This window comes from Camarhynchus parvulus, chromosome 1, assembly GCF_901933205.1.
Source record: "Camarhynchus parvulus chromosome 1, STF_HiC, whole genome shotgun sequence".
NCBI lineage: Eukaryota > Metazoa > Chordata > Aves > Passeriformes > Thraupidae > Camarhynchus > Camarhynchus parvulus.
In genome coordinates, this window is record NC_044571.1 from 34,723,175 (window position 1) to 34,732,465 (window position 9,291).

General features: G+C 40.3%; 1 protein-coding gene across 1 annotated transcript in view; it reads right to left on the reverse strand.

Moving 5' to 3' along the window:
• P2RY8 (P2Y receptor family member 8) overlaps positions 1-8,419 on the reverse strand; it is a 30,426-nt gene extending 22,007 nt beyond the window's left edge. Inside the window, exons 1-2 of the mRNA XM_030954876.1 lie at positions 8,343-8,419; positions 4,801-4,886 (exon numbers count right to left, since the gene is read on the reverse strand). The gene's annotated coding sequence lies outside the window, so the exon portion shown is untranslated. The remainder of the gene's footprint in view (positions 1-4,800; positions 4,887-8,342) is intronic.
• Between the last annotated feature and the right edge of the window lie 872 nt (positions 8,420-9,291).

The window sequence follows — 9,291 nt, forward strand, 5'->3', positions numbered from 1 at the left end:
TGGAGTCACCATTCCTGGAGGTAATTAAAAGATGTGTAGATGTGACACTTCAGGACATGGTTTAGTGACAGACTTGGCAGTGCTGGGTTAAAGGGTTGGACTCCATGACTTTGAGGGTCTTCTCCAACCTAAATAATTCTGTTTCTGACCACCACTTTTTCCTTTTACACTCATGACTACTGTCGTCCCAAAGACAAGTTGAAGCAGTCAGAAAACAGGCACAACCAAAGGAACTGATTTTTCTGTAATATGATTGATTCCTTTCTCTCTCTGCTCTCCCCTGCTAACTGACACAGCAAAAGTCTTTCCACATGCTGGTGCTCCACACTTAACAAAGAGATTCCCAGGCACTGCTGGGAGAGTTTGCAGTTGGTTTTTGCAGTACTGCAGCAGCGAAAACTGGGAAGTGCTGAGAATCCACCCCACTCAGTGTAAACATCTACATCTCCAAGCCCAGGGTAAACCCATCATATTTGTTATTGACATACATATTGGCTATGATTTCTGCCCCTGTCATGTGGGGATAATTATGTACTCAACCCACAAACATTGGCAGAACAGACATGTGAGTTGAGCAAACCTGTCAGCTTACTATAACATGTAAAACTGTGCCGTGTCCTGTTTCTCAGAGAAGAGGTGCTGGTAAAAAGCATTTCATTTAAAAAGCGCAAAAAAAAAATTTCACAAGTATATATGGTTTTAAATGTCAAACATTTAACATGCATTTCACCATGAAAAACCTCAGTGATGAGTTTGTGAGGCTATTTTATCCACCAACACCAGATTTTAAGATTATGTGTCTGCACTGCTGAGAATTACTGAGCTTGCAAATGCCAGACATGTAACAGGAAACTTCATTCTTCATCCTCTTAGAGGTGTTAAAGACATATGGGAAAAATGGGTGACCAAGAAGGCACATCTTTGTGTGAAAGTCTGGGTTCCAGTGATTTTCTGTGACAGGGATATACAGATTTAGGTCACAAATCAGGCTGATAAGGAGATGTATGCAATGTGCAAGGCAGTGTTTAGTCCAGCTTAAGGTCTTGATCTTGCTTCTGGTTTAACTCAGTCTCACATTCACGCGCTAGCAGCTAGCTTCTGTTAGCTGCAATCATGGATAGGTTGCAAACTTTTTGACTAACTGTGTGTTTCTAAAGACCCCAGCAGCTCTGATCTGTGCACTGAGGATTTAAACACTATGTAACTGAGATCAGAGCTTTGCAGAGACATGTGACTGAGGGGAAGAGAAGGTATCCCTTACGAAAATGTCGTGTGTTTTCCTTCCGTGTTAAAATGCTCACAATGCCCATTCATCTCAGTAAGGCTACTGTTCTAGCAGCCTGAATAAATAAACAGCTGAAGATTTTGAGAGCCAGAATTTCATCAGCAGGTTCCCCTGGTTGCTTTTTAGCTGAATGATCCTACTTGTGAAATGGTGTAAGTCAACAGGCTGAAGACAGGAAATCAGCCAAGATTCTCTATCTCTATTCTAACTGAACTCAGTTGCCAAGAAACTCTACAAGTCACAGGCTTGAAAATGGACATGTTTAAGCTTGCCTTTTTCCACTTGATTTCTGTTGGAACCAATGCCTTCCCAGCAATTTTCCAAAGACCCTATCAGAAAAATTTCGACTTTTTTCTCTTGATTGTTCAATAAATGACACTATGCCCTATGTAAAATGCACTGTTCAAACTCTTGTCCTAAATACTAAATAAACAATTTATTTTGGGGCATTTTTATGACATCCAGTGTTACAGCATCAAAGTGCTTCAGAAACACCTATAAATTTCTTATTTGCAGCCTTCCTCTAATATAAAGATTATTGAACCCCGTATTACAAAAAGGAATGTGAGGAATGAAGGGCCTGAGTTAGTTAGCACCTGATTTCTAAGAGCATTTGGCATTAAATAAAATGTTACTGTTTCAAAACCACACTTCTATTGACCATACCTGGATTTTTATGAGTACTCAATACTCTCAGCAAGTCAGATCCAGATATCTTTTAATAAGCATTTGAAAATTAGGAACTCAGAGTTGGTGCCTGTTTCTGAAAGCTTAACCCCTTGAAACCAGATTTGAAACAGAATTTCAAGCTCTGTAAGATAAGCATCACATGGGTGGAAGGATGAAGGCGCCAGTGAAGGCTTTGGTGTCTCAGAATAGGATCTGAAATAGTCAGAAAAATTATAAGGAACAGTGTTAAGTCAGCACACCTCACATGCCACACACATAGATCATCCAGTGCTGACAGAGAATGAGCCTTAAAAACATGAAAATTTGGGGGAAAAAATAGTAATTCTCACAGAACATACTCTCACAGAGAAAATACAGGGAGACCTTGAACCCCTTTGCCAAAGTTTCTTTTGTTAAAATTCCCCGTTGCCTTTTCTTTCTGGGGCCCAAATATAATTTGCTACAATTTTTTAAGAGATGGTTGATAGAAGAAAAACACTTCCTTTCCCTGTCTGAACAATAATGCAGTGGTTAATTTCAGGAAATAGAAGCCTTAAGCTGCCCTCCAAGTCTGACCATGGGAGTTAGATTATCTGAGCTGGAGACTGCTTTAGCCACAAAGCTTCTGGTTACTGCTCATCTTTCACATCAGAGATGCACACTACAAAATTATTAACACAGCAACTCAGGAAAAGATGAAAACACCATGAAGGAGGGCAAGTGATTCTCTAGTCTAGTGACGAAGGCAGCCGTCAAGTGCACATGGCCTGGAATCTAGGCTTTAGTTTGGCCTTTGGAATTATCCAGTGATTACTGTGAAACTGTCTCTGAAGACAAGACTAGAGATAAGGTCTTTAGCCTTCCAGCTGAATGGTATTTCAGGTTTCTGACCTCTTTTATCCTCTTTTGCTTGCTGTTCCAGCTTCTACTAGCTGGGTGCAATTCAGCCTAGTCCATAGTTCTAGCTTACTACCTAGGAAGGGGGTGGATAAGACATTAAATACTTTCCAAAGAACAGAGTTGAATTTGCCCACTCTTTCTCCTAGGAGCATGCTCTAGAGGAGGAGTTATACTAGTTCCTACTCTTTGACCTTTTTAAAAGCAAGTACCTGTATATGTAAAGAAGAAACAGTTTCACTGACATTCTTTAAGCATTCTCCTTGGTGGCACTTGACCAGCTTTCTCAGTCCTGCCAAAATCCATTTGTTCTTATTATTGCTAATGGATATATTCTCTATTTTTGTCTCTAAGTATCTTAAATACTGCTATCTTGTGTTATAAGAAGCAACTACTATGGTATAATCCCCCAGTACTCAGAGGTTGCATCAGAATTTTGCCTGTCCAGAGCTGAAGTTCTGAAGTTCCATCCTAGCTCCATTTCAGGCATTTCACATGTATCCTTTTCTTAAAAAGGTGACCTTTTTGTGACCATCACAAAAGCTTTTATCAGCATCTACTCCCAGGTAGAATTAGTGGCAGAATCATATTTCCCAGAACATTACTCAGTCACTAAAATCACAAAGCGGCTTTGCTTTTTCCTGTAGTTCTACATCTCAGTCAGAATATGTCCTCCAGCAGCAAGTAGATGAGAGCTGAGCAATGAGACAGGAAATGGTCTCCCACTTAACAGGTTGTTCATTGATTTTTTTGTGCTGAAGTATTATTCTGTAATATTTACCCTTAGGACTATGAAGAGTATATCACCTGCACAAGGGAGATTTTACTACACGTAAAGCATGTCAATATTAGTAAATTTAACAGTGTCAGAACAGCGCTCAGATCATGAAATTCAACTGCTGGGCTGTTACAGTTCTGGCATGGTTTTGTTTCACACCAGCTAATGCTCCCTCAAAGAACTCCGAGTCACAATCAACTTCCTGTATAGTTCAGGAGATATGACAGACAAAAGATCATCCCAGAAAAAGAAGTTTGGATGCAGTATCATGTTATAGAGGCTGAAAACAGTTATTACAGGTGTGTCTAATATGCTAAAGACCATAATATGACTGGTCCCAGGAAATGAAGTGGAAAGGGTCTGCTGGGTAAAAGTATATTCTGTGTAATGTAATTTTCTGCTGGGTAAAATAATTTTCTGTAGCCCACTAGAGGGTGCAGACACACCTGTGCTGCCTCCAAGATTTACTTCTATGTTTCTGAGACCTGGATATTTCAGGGGTTTCTCCAGAGTATTTGGGGGAAAGACATGAAAGAATCACACCTTGCTGTCATCTACAAATCCACTATCATCATCATCATCATCATGTAACCCAAAGTGTCTCTTCCTCCTGTTAACTGCTCTCCAGATCCCACCCTCTGTTCTCATCTACCCCAAGTTTGCACTACCAGTTTTCCTTTTTTTGGTCTCATCCTCACCATTTCACTGCTGACTTATCCGCAGTTTCCTACCCTATCTCTCACCACTGCCTGTGTTCCAGGGGGATTTCCCTTTAATCCCTACACTGCTTGACTGTCTCAAGGTGAAGCAACAAAAGTACAAAAGGCTTATTCTCACAGCTTTCAACTGCTGAACCATTGCAGCCCTAAAGTGGGGTCTATTCAGTGTATTCAGGATCAGGATTCTGGAGAACAGGATTTCAATTGGCCATGATTTAGTGAGTCTCAAAGACCAATCATGTTTTTAGAAGTTGTAAGGGGGGGGGGCATGGAGGAAAGAGAAAATCCTAATAAGATAATTTCTGCCTTTGTGCTTACTCACCTACTCAAAGCTTGCGTTCCTGAATATTCCCTTATTGCCTCAGCAATTGCCTCATACAGCTAAACTCTGCATGTAACATCCTGCCAAAGAAAATGCAAAACTTTTCATCTTAAATGTTGACCAGACTTACAAGCAGCTCCCTAAGGAATTTGTCTCGCCATCTCACTGCTGATGTTTCCGTGCTGCAGCAGATCAGATTTCCTCTATGAGTAAGATCTGCAGAAAGGAACAAACAAGAAAACTTTTAAGGGGGAAAAAAAAAGAAAAAAAAAGAAGAGGACATATCTAAAGATAATTACAAACAGTGACAGTGACAAGCACTGATAACATTCTCTATTTTCTTTCACAGCCTTAAAAATATGGTTCACTAGCTGTAAAATATACCTGTGCAGGACTACTAATGCTTCAGAATATAATCTGAAGATGAAGAGAAGATAAAAGAGCACATACTTCTTGTTGGTTTGCTGTTTTCCCTTCTCATTTGTGCAGATGTGAATCAGGTGCAGGATATCTCAGAGTAAGTAGCCCTAGCTGCTTCTTCACGACCATAGCAAGGTGTAATTTCTGTTCTTATTTCAAGATTTAGTCAGCAGTTGGGCACGCAAGGATTTTCAATTCACCAGCTGTGAGCCTGAATTTTTCATGCGGTAGTGTGAAAATACGACAAAAATGTGCAGCTCTTGATGACCAAACTTACAGATCCTTGGCCCCAGCCTGAACAACTCTTGAACCCTCATCAGTCTGTGTGCAAAAAGGGAGAATCTCTTTGTTAGGATATCAATGACAGCTAAAATCCAGTATTTAATTATTGAGCTGTTGCATGAAGCATACACAGATTTTTCTCTCTCTTTCTCTGATATTTAGCTTTAGTTAAATATTCATCAACACTGAAAAATAAGATTACCAATGGGAAATTTCAGTAAGGACAGAAGGCTTCCAATCAAAAATATATGATTTTTGGATTGGAATCAAACTGACATTACCTGATTCAAAGATGTAGAAAATTAATCCTGTGGGATATTTCTGATTGATTAGCAACTAAATTTAGACAAAAAATATTACCCATTTAAAACCTATTTTAAGTAACAACTTTAACTCTCAGGCTGAATCCCTTTCAGATTTCCTGTGTATAAATAGTAAGCCCAAGAGGAACACCAGCTTGACTTTCCCATTTGAGAGCTGTCAGTAAGAATAATCAAGCCAAAACAACAATCCCACAGACATTTAATTATAAATAGAGCTCATTTCATCCAGGAATTCTGGAGGCAGTAGTCAAGGTCCAAAGTGTAGTGCTATTTCTGTAATGTCATTTTTCAGAGGAGAGCTACATTTTCAAGCTCCTTTTTCATGCTGTGAAGAGCATGGAACAGTGTCAATAAATATGCCTGATAAGAAAACCTCCCTTCTGTCCATCTGAAAGCTTTGCAAACATTAGCAGTGAAACCCCCTGAACTTGTGTTTCAAAATGACTTTTTATCTGGAAACTGTGCAAGTGTGAAGTTTGTAAGTGGCAATACAAGTGAACAACACCAGCACGTATTTTAGACGTGTGGTGACACAGTCTTGGTGTGCCTTCATTTTTGAGCAGGACAGGGGAGTCTACCACAAAACAACTTGTTGTGGCTGAGTTGTGTCTGGGTTTCTCCCTTCTTGCCGCTTGACCAGAACGCAGCAGTTACTGTGGCAGACCAAAGCTGCCATACAATGAATCACCTTTCTGCTATTTGTTTGTTTTCAGTGCTGTTACACGTAACCGCTGCACATAACACAATGCAGCCTCCGACAGAGGAGTTCACCCTTTTTCCACATCAAACAAAGATACTGATGCTGAAAGAGGGCACCGAGAGCAAACATTTCATATCACCTGAGCTGGCCTTTTCTGCACTAACAGTCATCAGTGAAAGCCTAATTATCTGCATGGGCAGATGCATCTGAGTTGAACCCAAACCCACGCTGCAAAGACAGAAGGTGAATACACGAGCAGTGAGTAAGATGCTGGTTGGTGACAGGGGATGCCTGGGTTCTGTTTGCTCTTCCCACACAAAGCTGCTGAGCACTTTCCCTTGAGCCATGCCTATTCAGTAACTGGGAAATGCGGCTGCAGAACTGTAGGCACACCTCAGCCACCTTTCCTTCAGCAAACTATGGCAAAGGCTGCAAGAATTTACCAACTAAGGCCATACAGACCCCTAAGGAACTGCAAATTGCTTAGCACTGATGTTCAAACTAAGACTAAGGCTGATGCAAGTGCTTCTACCCGTGCCACAGTCTCTTCCCTAGCAAAAGGGTGACATGCTCTCTGGTTGTTTCTAAACTGACACAGCTGTTTGCAAGGGAAGACTGGGGTTCTTGATCAGATTGCTTGCATGGGGCAGCTGTAAAAACCAGGGCACAAGTCTGGCATCAGCTGAGATTCGTATTAAGTCCCCATCTGTAGATGTGGTGACAAAACTTCATGTGGATCATTGAGTCTGTTGAGCGTGAAATTCATTACAGAGGTCCAATTGCTACTCTAATAGCAATTTCACAAATAAAGAGGAAATGATTTAAGAATGAAGTCCCAAGAGGGATGGAAATTTTGTGTCTGAATCAAACAAATGCTGTTAAAAGTCTTAACTAGATTCTACTCTGTATAAAATCCAGAAAGCGTTTAAAGCAAACATTCAAGGAGTCAATATCCAAACATCAAAACTGATAACAAGCAAAGACTTAAAAACCCGCAAATGCAAAAAAACCCCTTGAGTCTTAAAAAACCCCACAAATGCCATATCAGTGTATGATTTCACTCAGGGATCAGCATGGCATGTACAATTTCCCTTTCTGTATGGTGACACAATGACAGTACATTATTACAATAACTTCCCCACAGATGACTACTTTATGCTTGTTTCTGAACTATTAAACAAAACAAAAAGATTTTCACACAAGTAATCCCTCTCCTTATCTATTAAGAAACAACAAATGCCGTGTGCTAAAGTGCACTGTGTTGTGGGACTTTCTTCTGGTACCCGTCTGTCTGAGTTCAGCTTTTATGCATCAAAAGAGCCTGATGAAATTGTATCATTTTATGATATTGTTCCACAGTCACTTCTGTGTGTATGTTGGGCTGTTGCAAACTGCCAGAGCAGTCTCAGGATGAGTACAGTACATGCTAAAGATAGATATCAGGTCCAGATTTACAACTAAAACTGGTCCGAAATTATCTGGGTTTGATTTTTTTTTTCTGTCCCCAATATGTAGAAGCTCATTCTTCCTCGTTTTAAAATCAGAGTTGAAGACACGCTATGATTTTTACTACTCTCCTCACTAAAGCAAACTGTACCTGAGAACCCCTTATTTTCTTAGTGGTTCCTGCAGAGTGAACTCCTTAAAACTGCTGATGCATTTTCTTTCTCTTTTACTGCAGTATTTGCTGTAATAATTCTGACCTCTAAATATATGCAACATAATTTCTTAACTATCTTTGCTCTACTATTAAGCCATACAGTTCTTCATTTATTTCTACAGTCATCTGGCACAAAGATACACATGTACTTCTTGGACTGCAATGAACTTCGTTCTCACTTCAGATGTAAATAATAGGAGGGAGAAAAATCAATCTTGACTGAGTCTGGCTCTTCTGAAAAACTATTATGAATAAACAATCAAGAAGTGAAAAGCTGTACTCCTTACCTGGTCTGAGAAGTACAGTGCACCTTGAAAGCCTCTTAAATGACACAGAAGAAATAGAAATAGTTGAAAGTTTTTACTCATCCAACCAGAGGACTCAGGAAATGACTATTTTGAAACTATTAACTCCTTCCTTACTTCGAAGTCTTTCAAGTACAGTTCCACGGCAGTTTGGTAATGAATGCTCTGCCCTACACATGATTTCTGTTTCACACTGAGAATATGCAGGTGGACAGAGGAGAAGACTCTGATCACCTCTATGAAAGAGAAAAACTTCTGCATAACTGTGACCAAGCACCTTTTACTGTTGAGTGATGCTTATGTAATGAAATACAGAAATGACCTAGAGTAATGGCTTGACCTCCCAACTCTCATTTACAGAAGAGGCTTAGAGCAGTGGAGCAACATTCTCACCATGAATTCAGTGTTGTGGTGCCCAAGAGAGCAAGGTAAAAAACGAGGTTGTTTGAAGGAGTGGCATCTATTACAGACTGGACAAGCATTTCATATACATATGATGTATGATACTTTCATACACAGAGGGTCTCCAGCTGAAAGGCAGGTATCCCAAAGTATTAGGAGTTAGTCCTCTGCCTATAAAACCCCTCTGTGCCTAAAACCATGCCTGTTTTCCTTGCCTAAAGGTATATGTTTGACTAAAAGGCATTTTTGAGACTGAGCTTATAAACACCCCCTAGCCTGAAAGCTATTAAAGGCCAGCTGCCCACAAGAGCACAAGGTGCTTCTGGGGAGTGGACACCTCCATACAGAACCCAAGCTGTCACCTGGGCTTCTGAGCCTGTGGAGAGACCCCATGTTGGGGTTTTCTGAGACAGGGATGGGGTTGTCTTGCCTAGCTCTGGGTATTTGCACTGTAGATGTCTACACCAGAGTTTGCCATTCAAGGCACTCTTGAATATAAACAGCGGGAAGAAAAAGAACTTTTCAAGAC